The sequence below is a fragment of the Zootermopsis nevadensis genome, unplaced genomic scaffold (assembly GCF_977971745.1).
Source record: "Zootermopsis nevadensis isolate Lab colony 2312 unplaced genomic scaffold, Znev_1.0 Znev_ptg000023l, whole genome shotgun sequence".
NCBI classification, from domain to species: Eukaryota; Metazoa; Arthropoda; class Insecta; order Blattodea; family Termopsidae; genus Zootermopsis; species Zootermopsis nevadensis.
This window is the reverse complement of record NW_028259155.1, coordinates 4803833-4820340: the sequence shown is the minus strand read 5'-3', so window position 1 is coordinate 4820340 and position 16508 is coordinate 4803833.

Sequence of the window (16508 nt, the reverse complement as noted above, 5' to 3'; positions counted from 1 at the left end):
TGTTTTATAAATATTTCAGAAAAAACAAAGAACGAAATGTCACATTCCTGAAAAATGTACCCTTACAGTAGGCTGGGGTCAGTATGACCTTGAAATGAAACAAAAGTTATCAACAGACAGAACAATGACTGTACATTAATTTCGACCAATGTTCTGGAAGTCACTGATGATAAAGTAGAGAAAGTAGGTGACAAATGGAAGCATTAACTACTTTATTGTACTACTTTGAAAATAGTAGAGTGGGTAATTATGACCCCACCCTACCAGTTGAGGGTTGGTATGAGATGTGATACAAATAATATAGGAATAGTTTTCATTCAAGTATCAAACCCCATAAAACAATTGTTTGTGGTGGCACGTCGTGGTTTAATAATACTCCTGAATTTAAAACTGGCACCCGCATTCGGTGTCTCACGTGTCTGGCATTTAACTGGGCATTTGTAATATGATACAGAAACTGTAATTACATTTATTAATCTTCGTCAGTTACGGCAGTACGTAATTCTATTGCCGTTTGTAAAAATAGAACCTACAATGTAGTAAGAAAAACTTGTCTGCCTTTGATTTTGATTTAATGCTGATAAAATGAAAATTTTATATGTTAATTTATAATACTATTTTGTTGAAAATGTTTATGTAGTAAAATGCTGGTACGTTGTCACTGGCCGGGATCATTAGAAATGCTCAGTTTCTCGTAGTCTTACGCTGTACAGTAAATCATTATTCTTAGACATGTGATATCCCTTTTCTCGTCCTGCCTCTCTTGCAAATCTTGAACATTGGTGGTTGATTTGACAAGGAATGTCCTGTTGTGATGAATAATATTTTATTATCCCTTTTAGTTTTACTAGAAGCTGGCGTAGCTCAGTCGGTGTAGTGATCGGCTACGGAATGGATGACGGGTTTGATCCCCGATGGGGCAGCGGATTTTTCCTCTAGCCTCTGTGTCCAGACTGGTTCTGAGGTCCACCCAGCCACCTATCCAATGGGTACCAGGGTCCCTTTCTGGGGGTGAAGTGCGAATGGGGCGTGACGCTGACCACTAACCCCCGTCTAGGTCAAGAATGAATAGGAGCTATACAGCCTCTCCCCCCAGTGCCTATATGGCTTATAGTGGGACAGCTTTTACTTTACTCTATTATAAACAAAGAATGTTTGAAACGAAACAGTAAAAGTGTAAAAGAGAAAGATGAGACAGTGAAGTTTGTATGTGTTGAATCATATGGTTTCTGTGAGAGTCTGAAATGCTGGTAGCTTTTATGTAACACAGACCCATACAGTTTGAAGCAAGATATGTAAGATTTTACACCTCTTTTCATGTAGTGGTTTTGATTTTATTGTTAACGGTTTCTTCCCGACTTCATAACCAAAACAAAAGTGAAAATTATGCCATGTCATTCTATGAGATTCCACGTTGCTTCTTATATATTTACGTCTTTTACTGTTACTAGTGTGTCAGAAGTTCTAAATTGTTACTACAGACATGAAAAGCCATTTTCAGTGTAATTCTGTTTGTGCAGTGTGATTGTCTCTTGTTTGCTTGCAGGCGGATTCTCACAGAGCTGGCCTCTTGCCTGATATTTATGTTTAAAGATGGCTTTTTACAGACAGCTAAGAACAAACTTGTCATGGTGTTGAATGCTCCATTTACTGCTTTCATATTGTCCACTGCAATGGTTTTGTTTCATTTTTCTTAAGCAAAATAATTTCTCTTCTCAGAAGCCATTACAGTAGTAACTTATGGAGGATTATATTCATATACAAATGAAGAATGGTAGCACTTATATAGATATTATACCAGTCATTCCACTGTAAATGTCAGGCATGAACACGTGCATTTTACCATTTTCTTCGGAAAACCTTGTTTTTCCATTATACTTGTCTGGTATTGAAGGGTACATATAGTCGTTAACCAGTCATGCATGGAGTTTGTGCAACTATTATAAGTCAGTTATGTACACCCCGTGTATTCTCATGCCACTCAGTAATGAAGGCCTCTTTGAATGTAGTAAACCCATCGGTTGTGTTTACTAGTCGAGTATGTGTGTCGCTATAAAACAATCAGGTACAGATGTTCCTAAATTAGCATTATACTATTCTGATGTGGAGGCGTGTGTATAACTTTTCAGTTATGTACAGAGGCTTTGTATTAGCCATTATTCCAGTAAATTATAAATGTCGAAATAGCCAATAACCAGTAACACAGAGAGGCGTCTTAAGATCCATTACAGCAGTCGTACATGGAGGCGTCCTTTTGTGGGTGTCTATATGCCTTTTATGCTTTTCATATGGAGGCACCTATGAAACCATTATGCGTCAGATATGGAGTTCACTATATAACCCAGCCCGGGCCACGCGAGGCCAAGACATGATGAGCCGAGCTCATAACCACCCAGATATTCTCCATCCCATGCCTACACCAGCAAATTTCCTACACGGACCATGCCCATCCTATTCTGAGGCCAAACAGTTACCAGGAAAGCCCATTACAACCACATGCACAATACGTGTCCAGCGCAGTCTATACCCAGTCCATGACCAGGATAAAAACATACTGATTCTGATCATGATACTCATGCCATGCAGATGCCAAACATTCCCTGCCCTGCACAGACCCAGCCAATATCTAACCCATGACAAGCCCAGCTCGGTTACCCTGTGAAGGCAATGCCAGGAGAGCCCTGCAGAGCTGAGCCCTTTCCCATAAGAGCCAGCCCACAAACTTTTAAGCGTATTGAAAGCCCAACAGCCAAGCCCATGTCCATCATAACACGTGCAGATCACAACCAATGTTAGTCCCATTTCCAGCCAAGCACATTCCTTTCTCAGCCAATGCTGGGAGACAGACACCGAGTCCGGCAGATAGCATGTGAGGAAGTGAATGTGTCTTGCAGACAGGTGTGGCAGAAGCCGTGCCTTGCAGAGGCAGGGTGTGGCAGAGACTGAATCTAGCACACCTGGTGTGACGGACCGAGTTGAGAAGAGTTCTGTTCTGGTGAGGATCAGATGGGGAGAATTTCGAAGAGACCGTGTGAGGCACAGACCACGTTCGTCAGAGTCCGGTTCTGCCATGCATCCGATGGGGAGATTTTTTAAAGAAATTTTGAGAAATATGAAAATTTTCAAAAAATCAAAATATGCTAGAAATTATCCAAAAAGTGCACAAAACAAATTTTTTTTGAAAAATTTCAATTTCTTAAATATTTTCTAATTCAAAATTTTTTGGTTTTGTGCGCTTTTTTGACAATTTCCAGCATTTTTTGATATTCCGAAAATTTTGAAAAATTTCAACATTTTTTCAAAGCCCCCCAAGAGATGACTGGCATACTCGATGAATACTTCAACCTGTCTCACGGACACGGCCTTCTGCCTCACTCGGTTGATTCCTGCCTCGGTGTTTGCATCATGTGCAGAGACCGTGTCATACAGAGACCGGTTAGTGCAGAGATCGCATCAGGCACAGACCGCGTACGTGAGAGACAGTACATATGAGAGTCCGACAGAGACCGCTTCTGCCATGCATCCGTTGGGGATATTTTTGAAAGAAATTTTGAAAATTCTCAAAAAATCAAAAATGCTACAAATTGTCCAAAAAGCGCATAAATTTTTTTTTGAAAAATTTCACTTTAAAAATTTTCCCTCATATCAAAAATCTTTGGTTTTGTTCGCGTTTTAGACAATTTCCAGCATTTTTTGATTTTTCGAAAATTTTAAAAAAGTTCAAAAATTTTCAAAGTTCCCCAAGAGATGACTGCCATACTCGGTGAATACCTCAACCTGTCTGTCGGACTCGGCCTTCTACCTCACTCGGTTGATGCCTGCTTCGGTGTTTGCATGAACCGGCCTCTGCAAGTCTCGGTCTCTAACTGACGGTGTCTGCCGGTCTCGATCGCTGACACAGGCGTTCTCTGTCGGTAACTGTCTCCGCCTTAATAGGTGTTGCTGCACACGTTATGTGCAGAGACCGGTTAGTGCAGAGATCGCATCAGGCACAGGCAAGGCAAGGCCATGCTAGGCCAGGGAAGGCAAGGTAAGGGCAGGCAAGGCAGGGCCAGGCAAACAAGGTAAGGCCAGGAAAGGAAAGGGAATTCTAGGCCAGGCACGGCCACGCCAGACAAGGAAAGGCAAGACAAAGACAGGCCAGGTAACACCAGGCCAGCGCAGGCAATTCCAGGCAAGACAAGGTAAGGCCAGGCATGGCAAGGTATTGTCAGGCAAGGAAAGTCCAGGCAAGGCAAAGCCAGGCGAGGCTAGGCAAGGCCAGGCCAGAAAAGACCAGTCCAGGCAAGACCAGTCCCGGTAAGGAAACGCAAGGCAAGGAAAGTTCAGGTAAGGCCAGGCACGGCCAATTAAAGACAGACAAGGCCAGGCAAGGGAAGGCATGGGCTGGCAAGTCAAGGCCCGACAAGCCCAGGCAAGGCAAGGACAGGAAAGGAAAATCAAAGCATGGCCAGGCCAGGCAATGGAAGGCATGTAAAGGCCAGGCCAGTCAAAGGTAGGCAAGGGAAGGCAAGGCATGGTAAGGCAAGGACAGAGAATGCGATTTAAGGCCAGGCAAGGCAAGACCAAGCAAGATCAGGCATGGCCAATCAAGGCCAGGAAATGCCGGCACAGCCAAACAAGGCCGGACAAAAGAAAGCAAGGCCAGACAAGGCACGCAAGGCCAGGTAAGGCGAGGTAAAGCGATGCAAGTCGAGGAAATTGGTGGCAAGACCAGGCAAAGCAAGGAAAGGCCAGGAAGGGCGAGGCAAGGCCAGAGAAGGTAGGGCCTCGCCTTACATCGCATGGCCTCGCCTTACCTCGCATTGCATCGTTTTGCCTCTCTTTGACTCGCCTTGCCTGGGCTTGCTCGCCTTAACTCGCCTTCCCTTGTCAGGCTTCTCCTGGCCTCGCCATGCGTCGCCCTTCTTCGCCATGAATCGACCTGCCTCGCCTCTCCTGGACTGGCCTCACCGTGCCTCGCCTATCCCCCCCGCCTGGCCTCACCTTGCCTCGCCTTGACTCGCCTTGCCTTTCCTTGCTTCACCTGGATTGTCATCGCCTTGCCTCGCCTTGCTACGCGTCGCCTTGCCTCACCTGGATTGTCATCGCCTTGCCTCGACTTGCTCGTCTAGCCTCGCCTTGCATTGCCTGGTTTCGCCTAGCCTCGCTTGGCCTCGCCTGGCCCCACCTGGATTCGCCTTGCCTTGCCCTGCTTCGCCTTGCCTCGCCATTCCGGGCTTTGCTCGCCTTGCGTTGCCTGGCTTCGCCTGGCCTCACCTTGCCTCGCCTTGCTACGCGTCGCCTTGCCTGGCCTTGCCTCACCTGGATTGTCATCGCCTTGCTCGTCTTGCCTCGCCTAGCCTCGCTTGGCCTCGCCAGACCTCACCTGGCCTCGCCCTGCTTCACCCTGCTTCGCCTTGCCTCGCCATTCTTGGCCTTGCTCGCCTTGCCTCGCCCTGTTTCGCCTTGCCTCGCCATTACTGGCTTTGCTTGCCTCGGCTCGCCTTGCGTTGCCTGGCCTCGCCCGGCCTCACCTTGCCTCGCCTTGCTTCGCGTCGCCTTGCCTGGACTTGCCTCACCTGCATTGTCATGGTTTTGCTCGCCTTGCCTCGCCTTCCCTTGCCTGGCCTCGCCCTTCCTCGCCCTGTCTCGCCATTCCTCGCCTGGCCTCGTCATGCCTCGAATAGCCTTGCCTTGCCTGGACTTGCCTCGCCTGGATTGACCTCGCCTTGCTCGCACTGCCTCGCCATACCTCGCCTGGCCTCGCCCGGCCTCACCTTGCCTCGCCTTGCCTCGCCTTGCTTCGCGTCGCCTTGCCTGGACTTGCCTCACCTGCATTGTCATGGTTTTGCTCGTCTTGCCACGCCTTGCCTTGCCTGGCTTCGCCTAGCCTCGTTTGGCCTCACCTTGCCTCGCCTTGCTACGCGTCGCCTTACCTCACCTGGATTGTCATCGCCTGGCCGCGCCTTGACTCGCCTTGCTTCGCCTAGCCTCACCTCACCTCGCCATGCCTGGCCTCGCCTTGCCTCGCCTTGAATCGCCTTACCTCGACTGCCTCGCCTTGCCTCACCTGGATTGTCATGGCTTTGCTAGCCTAGCCTCGCCTTCCCTTGCCTGGTTTCGCCTGGCCTTATCTGGCATCACCTGGCTTCGCCCTTCCTCGCCATGCCTCGCCCTGTCACGCCTTTCCTGGCATAGCCTCGCCTTTCCTAGCCTGGCCTCGCCGTGCCTCTCCTTTCCTTGCCGTGCCTCTCCTTTCCTCGCATTGTTCGCCTTGCCTCGCTTATCTCGCCTTGCCTTGCCTCGTCTTGCATCGCCTGGCTTCGCCTTGCTACGCGTCGCCTTGCCTCACCTGGATTGTCATCGCCTTGCTCGCTTTGCATCACCTGGCCTCGCTTTACCTCGCTATGCCTCGCCATGTCTCGCCTTGCCTCGCCATGTCTCGCCTTGCCTCGCCTTGCCTCGCCTGACTTCGCCTTGCCTTGCCTGACCTCGCCCTTCCTCGCCTTCCTACGCGTCACCTTGCCTGGCCTTGCAGCACCTGGGTTGTCATCGCCTTACCTCGCTTGCTCGCCTGGCCTCGCCTTGCCTCGACATGTTTCGTCATGCCTCGAATAGCCTCGCCTTGTCTGGGCTTGCCTCGCCTGGATTGACCTCGCCTTGCTCGCACTGCCTCGCCTTACATCGCATGGCTTCGCCTGGCCTCGCCACGACTTCCATGGCCTTGCCTCGCCTAAATGAAATTTCGCCTGACCTCGCCTTGCTTCGCATTGCCTAGTCTTCAATCGCCTAGCCTCATCTTGATTCGAGTCGCCTTGACTTAACTTGCCTGTAATTGCCTGGCTTACCTGGCCTTGCCTTACCTGGATTGTCATCGCCTTGCCTTGCCTTGCCTGGCTTCGCCTGGCCTCGCCTTACCTCGCCTTGCCACGCCCTGGCTCGCAATGCATCGCCTTGCCTAGCCTTGCATCTCCTTGCCTCGCTTTGCCAAGCCTTACCTGTCCTCGCCTTGAATCGCCTTGCCTCGCCTTGCTCGGCGTGCGTCGCCTTGCATCGCCTGGCATCACCTGGCCTCACCTGGCCTCGCCTTGCCTCACCTCGCCATGCCTGGCCTTGCCTCGCCTGGATTGGCCTCTCCTTGCTCGTCTTACCTCGCATGGCTTTGCCTGGCTTCGCCTGACCTCGCCTTGCCTCACTTTGACTCGCCTTCCCTTGCCAGGATTCTCCGGACCTCGCCGGGTCTCCCCTGGTTTCGCCTTGCGTCGCCATTCATCGCCATGACTCGCCCTGCCTCGTCTCTCCTGGCCAGGCCTCGCCGTACCTCACCTACCATCGCCTGGCCTCGCCTAGCCCCGCCTCACCTCAATTGTCATTCCCTTGCCTCGCATTGTTCGTCTTGCCACGCCTTGCCCTGCCTGGCTTCGCCTAACCTCGCTTGGCCTCAACCTGACTCGCCAATCCTGGCCTTGCTCGCCTTGCTATGCCTAGCTTCGCCTGGCCTCGCCTGGCCTCACCTTGCCTCGCCTTGCTACGCGTCGCCATACCTCACTTGGATTGTCATCGCCTTGCCTTGCCTCGCCTAGCCTCAGATTTCATCGCCTTGCTTGACCTCAACAAGCCTCGCCTTGCCTCAGCTTGCCTCAACTGGATTCTAATGGCTTTGCTCGCCTTGCCTCGCTTTTCCTTGCCTGGCTTCCCCTGGCCTCGCCTGGTCTCACCTAGCCTCATATGGCCTCGACCTTTCTCGTTCTCTCTCGCCGTTCCTTGCCTACCCTCACCTTTCCTGGCCTCGACGTGCCTCGCCTTGCCTCGCCTAATTCACCTTGCCTTGAATCGCCGTGCATCGCCTTCCCTCACACTGTCTCGCCATGCTTTGCCGTACCTGGCCTTGCATCGACTTGAATCGCCTTGCCTTGGGACAAGTGACTACTCAAGACTTGGGACAAGAGACTTCTCAAGACTTGGAACAAGTGACTTCTCAAGACTTGGGACAAGTGACTTTTCAAGACTTGGGACAAGTGACTTCACAAGACTTGGGACAAGTGACTTCTCAAGACTTAGGACATATTCTTCTCAAGACTTGGGACAAGTGACTTCTCAAAACTTGGGACATGTGACTTTTCAAGACTTGGGACAAGTGACTTCTGAAGACTTGGGACAAGTGACTTCTCATGACTTGGGACAAGTAACTTCTCAAGACTTGGGACAAGTGACTTCTCATGATTTGGAACAAGTGAATTCTCAAAACTTGGGACAAGTGACTTCTCAAGTCTTGGGACAAGTGACTTCTCAAGACTTGGGACAAGTGACTTCTCAAGACTTGTTACAATTGACTTCTCAAGACTTGGGACACGTGACTTCTCAAGACTTGGGACAAATGACTTCTCAAGACTTGGGACAAGTAACTTCTCAAGACTTGGGACAAGTGACTTCTCAAGACTTGGGACATGTGACTTCTCAAGACTTGGGACAATGACTTCTCAAGACTTGGGACAAGTGACTTCTCAAGACTTGGGACAAGTGACTTCTCAAGACTTGGTACAAGTGACTTCTCAAGACTTGGGACAATTGACTTCTCAAGACTTGGGACAAGTGACTTCTCAAGACTTGGGACAAGTGACTTCTCAAGACTTGGGACAATTGACTTCTCAAGACTTGGGACAAGTGACTTCTCAAGACTTGGGACAAGTGACTTCTCAAGACTTGGGACACATGACTTCTCAAGACTTGGGACAAGTGACTTCTCAAGACTTGGGACAATTGACTTCTCAAGACTTTGGACAAGTGACTTCTCAAGACTTGGGACATGTGAATTCTCAAGACTTGGGACACGAGACTTCTCAAGACTTGGGACAAGTGACATCTCAAGACTTAGGACAAGTGACTTCTCAAGACTTGGGACAAGTGAACTCTCAAGACTTGGGACAAGTGACTTCTCAAGACATGGGACAAATGACTTCTCAAGACTTGGGACAATTGACTTCTGAAGACTTAGGTCAAGTGACTTCTCAAGAAGTTCTTGTCCCAAGTCTTGAGAAGTCCTTGTCCCAAGACTTGAGAAGTCACTCGACCCAAGTCTTGAGAAGTCACTTGTTCCAAGTCTTGAGAAGTCACTTGTCCCAAGTCTTGAGAAGTTCTTGTCCCAAGTCTTCAAATGTTCTTGTCCCAAGTGTTGAGAAGTTCGTGTCCCAAGTCTTGAGAAGTCACTTGTCCCAAGTCTTGAGAAGTTCTTGTCCCAAGTCTTGAGAAGTCACTTGTCCCAAGTCTTGAGAAGTCATCCGACCCAAGTCTTCAGAAGTCACTTGTCAAAAGTCTTGAGAAGTTCTTGTCCCAAGTCTTGAGAAGTTCTTGTCCCAAGTATTGAGAAGTCACTCGTCACAAGTCTTGAGAAGTCAATCTTCCCAAGTCTTGAGAAGTTCTTGTCCCAAGTCTTGAGAAGTCACTTGTCCCAAGTCTTCAGAAGTTACTTGTCCCAAGTCTTGAGAAGTCTCTTGTCCCAAGTATTGAGAAGTTCTTGCCCCAAGTCTTGAGAAGTCACTTGTCCCAAGTCTTGAGAAGTCACTTGTCCCAAGTCTTGAGATGTTCTTGTCCCAAGTATTGATAAGATCGTGTCCCAAGACTTGAGAAGTCACTTGTCCCAAGTCTTGAAAAGTTCTTGACCCAAGTCTTGAGAAGTCACTTGTCCCAAGTCTTGAACAGTCACTTGTCCCAAGTCTTGAGGAGTCAATCGTCCCAAGTCTTGAGAAGTCACTGGTCCCAAGTCTTGAGAAGTTCTTGTCCCAAGTCTTGAGAAGTTCTTGTCCCAAGTCTTGAGAAATTCTTGTCCCAAGTCTTGAGAAGTCACTTGTCCCAAGTCTTGAGAAGTTCTTGTCCCAAGTCTTGAGAAGTCACTCGACCCAAGTCTTGAGAAGTCACTTGTTCCAAGTCTTGAGAAGTCACTTGTCCCAAGTCTTGAGTAGTTCTTGTCCCAAGTCTTGAAATGTTCTTGTCCCAAGTGTTGAGAAGTTCGTGTCCCAAGTCTTGAGAAGTCAGTCACTTGTCCCAAGTCTTGAGAAGTCACTCGAACCCAAGTCTTCAGAAGATCTTGTCCCAAGTCTTGAGAAGTTCTTTTCCCAAGTCTTGAGAAGTTCTTGTCCCAAGTCTTGAGAAGTCACTTGTTCCGAGTCTTGAGAAGTCACTCGTCCCAAGTCTTGAGAAGTTCTTGTCTCAAGTCTTGAAAAGTTCTTGTCCCAAGTGTTGAGAAGTTCGTGTCCCAAGTCTTGAGAAGTCACTTGTCCCAAGTCTTGAGAAGTTCTTGTCCCAAGTCTTGAGAAGTCACTTGTCCCAAGTCTTGAGAAGTCTCTTGTCCCAAGTCTTGAGAAGTTCTTGTCCCAAGTCTTGAGAAGTCACTTGTCCCAAGTCTTGAGAAGTCACTTGTCCCAAGTCTTGAGAAGTTCTTGTCCCAAGTCTTGAGAAGTCACATGTCCTAAGTTTTGATTCTCAAGACTTGGGACAAGAACTTCTCAAGACTTGGGAAAAGAACTTCTCAAGACTTGTACAAGAACTTCTCACGACTTGCGACAAGTAACATCTCAAGACTTGGGACAAGGACTTCTCAAGACTTGGGACAAGTGACTTCTCAAGACTTGGGAGTCTAGTTCTGATAGGAATGGGACAGGTCAAATTTAGAAGAAAAAAATTTCAAATTTTTCGAAAAATCAAAAAACGCTGCAAACCTTCTGAAATGCGCACAAAAACAAAAATTTTCGGAAAATTCGGAAAAAGTTAAAAGTTGAAGATTTTCAAAAATTCTTAGTTTTGTGCGCTTTTTGGACGATTTGCCACGTTTTTCGATTTTTCGAAATTTTTCGAAATAATTGAAATTTATCAAAGGCATTAAATGGCGTGAAACGCGAAGAAAACTAAGAAATTTCGAAATTTTCGAAAAAAAATTGAATTCAGCAAAGACGGGTGAGGCACAGCCCTAAACAAGCAGAAAAGACTTGGGACAAGAACTTCTCAAGACTTGGGACAAGTTATTTCACAAGACTTGGGACAAGAACTTCTCAAGACTTGGGACGAGTGAGTTCTCAACACTTGGGACGAGTGACATCTGAAGACTTGGGACAAGAACTTCTTAAGACTTGGGACAAGAAATTCTCAAGACTTGTACAAGAACTTCTCAAGACTTGGGACTAGTGACACCTCAAGACTTGTTACAAGGACTTCTCAAGACTTGGGACACGAACTTCTCAACACTTGGTACAATAACATTTCAAGACTTGGGACAAGAACTACTCAAGACTTGGGACAAGTGACTTCTCAAGACTTGGAACAAGTGACTTCTCAAGACTTGGGTCGAGAGACTTCTCAAGACTTGGGACAAGAATTTCTCAAGTCTTGGGACAAGAACTTCTCAAGACTTTTGACAAGAACTTCTCAAAACTTGGGACGAGTGACTTCTAAAGACTTGGGACGAGTGACTTCTCAAGACTTGGGACAAGAACTTCACAAGAGTTGGGACAAGTGACTTCTCAAGACTTGGGACAAGAACTTCTTAAGACTTGGGACAAGTAACTTCTCAAGACTTGGGACAAGAACTTCTCAAGACTTGGGACGATTGACTTCTCAAGACTTGGGACGAGTGACTTCTCAAGACTTGGAAAAAGAAATTCTCAAGACTTGGGACAAGAACTTCTGAAGACTTGAGACGAGTGACTTCTCAAGTCTTGGGACGAGTGACTTCTCAAGACTTGGGACAAGAACTTCTCAAGACTTGGGACAAGTGACTAATCAAAACTTAGGACATGTGACTTCTCAAGACTTGGGACAAGAACTTCTCAAGACTTGGGACAAGTGACTTCTCAAGACTTGGGACAAGTGACTTCTCAAGACTTGGGACAAGAACTTCTCAATACTTGGGACAAGAGACTTCTCAAGACTTGGGACAAGTGACTTCTCAAGATTGGGACAAGAACATCTCAAGACTTGGGACAAGTGACCTCTCAAGACTTGGGACACGAACTTCTCAACACTTGGGACAAGAACATTTCAAGACTTGGAACAAGAACTTCTCAAGACTTGGGACGAGTGACTTCTCAAGACTCGGAACAAGTGACTTTTCAAGACTTGGGAAAAGAACTTCTCAAGACTTGGGAAAAGAACTTCTCAAGACTTGGGACAAGAACTTCTGAAGACTTGGGACGAGTGACTTCTCAAGACTTGGGACAAGAACTTCTCAAGACTTGTACAAGATCTTCTCAAGACTTGGGACGAGTGACATCTCAAGACTTGGGACAAGGACTTCTCAAGACTTGGGAGTCTAGTTCTGATAGGAATGGGATAGGTCAAATTTAGAAGAAAATTTTTTCAAATTTTTCGAAAAATCAAAAAACGCTGCAAACCTTCTGAAATGCGCACAAAACCAAAAATTTTCGTAAAATTCGCAAAAAATTAAAAGTTCAAAATTTTCAAAAAATCTTAGTTTTGTGCGCTTTTTGGACGATTTGCCAAGTTTTTCGATTTTTCAAAATTTTTCGAAATTTCAAATAATTTAAAAACGTCATTAAATGGCGTGAAACGCGAAGAAAACTAAGAAAATTCGAAATTTTCGAAAAAAATATGAATTCAGCAAAGACGGGTGAGGCACAGCCCTAAACAAGCAGAAAAGACTTGGGACAAGAACTTCTCAAGACTTGGGATAAGTTACTTCTCAAGACCTGGGACAAGAACTTCTCAAGACTTGGGACAAGTGACTTATCAAGACTTGGGACAAGAATTTCTCAAGTCTTGGGACAAGAACTTATCAAGACTTGGGACAAGAACTTCTCAAGACTTGGGATGAGTGACTTCTCAAGACTTGGGACGAGTGACTTCTCAAGACTTGGGACAAGAACTTCTCAAGAGTTGGGACAAGTGACTTCTCAAGACTTGGGACAAGAACTTTTCAAGACTTGGGACAAGTGACTTCTCAAGACTTGGGACACGATCTTATCAATACTTGGGACAAGAACATCTCAAGACTTGGGACAAGTGACTTCTCAAGTCTTGGGACAAGTGACTTCTCAAGACTTGAGGCAAGAACTTCTCAATACTTGTGACAAGAGACTTCTCAAGACTTGGGACAAGTGACTTCTCAAGACTTGGGACAAGAACTTCTCAAGACTTGGGACAAGTGACTTCTCAAGTCTTGGGACAAGTACTTCTCAAGACTTGGGACGAGTGACTTCTCAAGACTTGGGACGAGTGACTTCTCAAGACTTGGGACAAGAACTTCTCAAGACTTGGGACAAGTGACTTCTCAAGACTTGGGACAAGAACTTCTCAATACTTGGGACAAGAGACTTCTCAAGACTTGGGACAAGTGACTTCTGAAGACTTTGGACAAGAACATCTCAAGACTTGGGACAAGTGACTTCTCAAGACTTTGGACAAGAACTTCTGAAGACTTGGGATGAGTGACTTCTCAAGACTTGGGACAAGTGACTTCTCAAGACTTGTACAAGATCTTCTCAAGACTTGGGACGAGTGACATCTCAAGACTTGGGACAAGGACTTCTCAAGACTTGGGACAAGTGACTTCTCAAGACTTGGGAGTCTAGTTCTAATAGGAATGGGACAGGTCAAATTTAGAAGAAAATTTTTTCAAATTTTTCGAAAAATCAAAAAACGCTGCAAACCTTCTGAAATGCGCACGAAACCAAAAATTTTCGGAAAATTCGCAAAAAATTAAAAGTTCAAAATTTTCAAAAATTCTTAGTTTTGTGCGCTTTTTGGACGATTTGCCCTAAACAAGAAGAAAAGACTTGGGACAAGAACTTCTCAAGACTTGGGACAAGTTATTTCTCAAGACTTGGGAGAAGAACTTCTCAAGACTTGGGACGAGTGAGTTCTCAAGACTTGGGACGTGTGACATCTCAAGACTTGGGACAAGAACTTCTCAAGACTTGGGGCAAGAACTTCTCAAGACTTGTACAAGAACTTCTCAAGACTTGGGACTAGTGACACCTCAAGACTTGTGACAAGGACTTCTCAAGACTTGGGACACGAACTTCTCAACACTTGGTACAAGAACATTTCAAGACTTGGGACAAGAACTACTCAAGACTTGGGACAAGTGACTTCTCAAGATTTGGAACAAGTTACTTCTCAAGATTTGGGTCGAGTGACTTCTCAAGACTTGGGGCAAGAATTTCTCAAGTCTTGGGACAAGAACTTCTCAAGACTTGGGACAAGAACTTCTCAAAACTTGGGCCGAGTGACTTCTCAAGACTTGGGACGAGTGACTTCTCAAGACTTGGGACTAGAACTTCACAAGAGTTGGGACAAGTGACTTCTCAAGACTTGGGACAAGAACTTTTCAAGACTTGGGACAAGTGATTTCTAAGACTTGGGACACGATCTTATCAATACTTGGGAAAAGAACATCTCAAGACTTGGGACAAGTGACTTCTCAAGACTTGGGACAAGTGACTTCTCAAGACTTGAGGCAAGAACTTCTCAATACTTGTGACAAGAGAATTCTCAAGTCTTGGGACAAGTGACTTCTCAAGACTTGGGACAAGAACTTCTCAAGACTTGGGACAAGTGACTTCTCAAGACTAGGGACAAGTACTTCTCAAGACTTGGGACGAGTGACTTCTCTAGACTTGGGACGAGTGACTTCTCAAGACTTGGGACAAGAGACTTCTCAAGACTTGGGACAAGAGACTTCTCAAGACTTGGGACAAGAACTTTTCAAGACTTGGGACAAGTGACTTCTCAAGACTTGGGACACGATCTTATCAATACTTGGGACAAGAACATCTCAAGACTTGGGACAAGAACTTCTCAAGACTTGGGACAAGAGACTTCTCAAGACTTGGGACAAGTACTTCTCAAGACTTGGGACGAGTGACTTCTCAAGACTTGGGACAAGAACTTTTCAAGACTTGGGACAAGAGACTTCTCAAGACTTGGGACAAGTGACTTCTCAAGACTTGGAACAAGTGACTTCTCAAGACTTGGGTCGAGTGACTTCTCAAGACTTGGGACAAGAGACTTCTCAAGACTTGGGACAAGAACTTCTCAAGACTTGGGACAAGAGACTTCTCAAGACTTGGGACAAGAACTTTTCAAGACTTGGGACAAGTGACTTCTCAAGACTTGGGACACGATCTTATCAATACTTGGGACAAGAACATCTCAAGACTTGGGACAAGAACTTCTCAAGACTTGGGACAAGAGACTTCTCAAGACTTGGGACAAGTACTTCTCAAGACTTGGGACGAGTGACTTCTCAAGACTTGGGACAAGAACTTTTCAAGACTTGAAACAAGAGACTTCTCAAGACTTGGGACAAGTGACTTCTCAAGACTTGGAACAAGTGACTTCTCAAGACTTGGGTCGAGTGACTTCTCAAGACTTGGGACAAGAGACTTCTCAAGACTTGGGACAAGAACTTCTCAAGACTTGGGACAAGAACTTCTCAAGACTTGGGACGATTGACTTCTCAAGACTTGGGACGAGTGACTTCTCAAGACTTGGAAAAAGAATTTCTCAAGACTTGGGAGAAGAACTTCTGAAGACTTGAGACGAGTGACTACTCAAGTCTTGGGACGAGTGACTTCTCAAGACTTGGGACAAGTGACTTCTCAAGACTTGGGACACGATCTTATCAGTACTTGGGACAAGAACATCTCAAGACTTGGGACAAGTGACTTCTCAAGACTTGGGACAAGTGACTTCTCAAGACTTGAGGCAAGAACTTCTCAATACTTGTGACAAGAGAATTCTCAAGTCTTGGGACGAGTGACTTCTCAAGACTTGGGAAAAGAACTTCTCAAGACTTGGGACAAGTGACTTCTCAAGACTTGGGACAAGTGACTTCTCAAGACTTGGAACAAGTGACTTCTCAAGACTTGGGTCGAGTGACTTCTCAAGACTTGGGACAAGAACTTCTCAAGACTTGGGACAAGTGACTTCTCAAGACTTGGGACAAGAACTTCTCAAGACTTGGGACAAGAACTTCTCAAGACTTGTACAAGATCTTCTCAAGACTTGGGACGAGTGACATCTCAAGACTTGGGACAAGGACTTCTCAAGACTTGGGAATCTAGTTCTGATAGGAATGGGACAGGTCAAATTTAGAAGAAAATTTTTTCAAATTTTCGAAAAAAATTTGAATTCAGCAAAGACGGGTGAGGCACAGTTCTAAACAAGCAGAAAAGACTTGGGACAAGAACTTCTCAAGACTTGGGATAAGTTACTTCTCAAGACTTGGGACAAGAACTTCTCAAGACTTGAGGCAAGAACTTCTCAATACTTGTGACAAGAGAATTCTCAAGTCTTGGGACAAGTGACTTCTCAAGACTTGGGACAAGAACTTCTCAAGACTTGGGACAAGTGACTTCTCAAGACTTGGGACAAGAACTTTTCAAGACTAGGGACAAGTACTTCTCAAGACTTGGGACGAGTGACTTCTCTAGACTTGGGACGAGTGACTTCTCAAGACTTGGGACAAGAGACTTCTCAAGACTTGGGACAAGAGACTTCTCAAGACTTGGGAC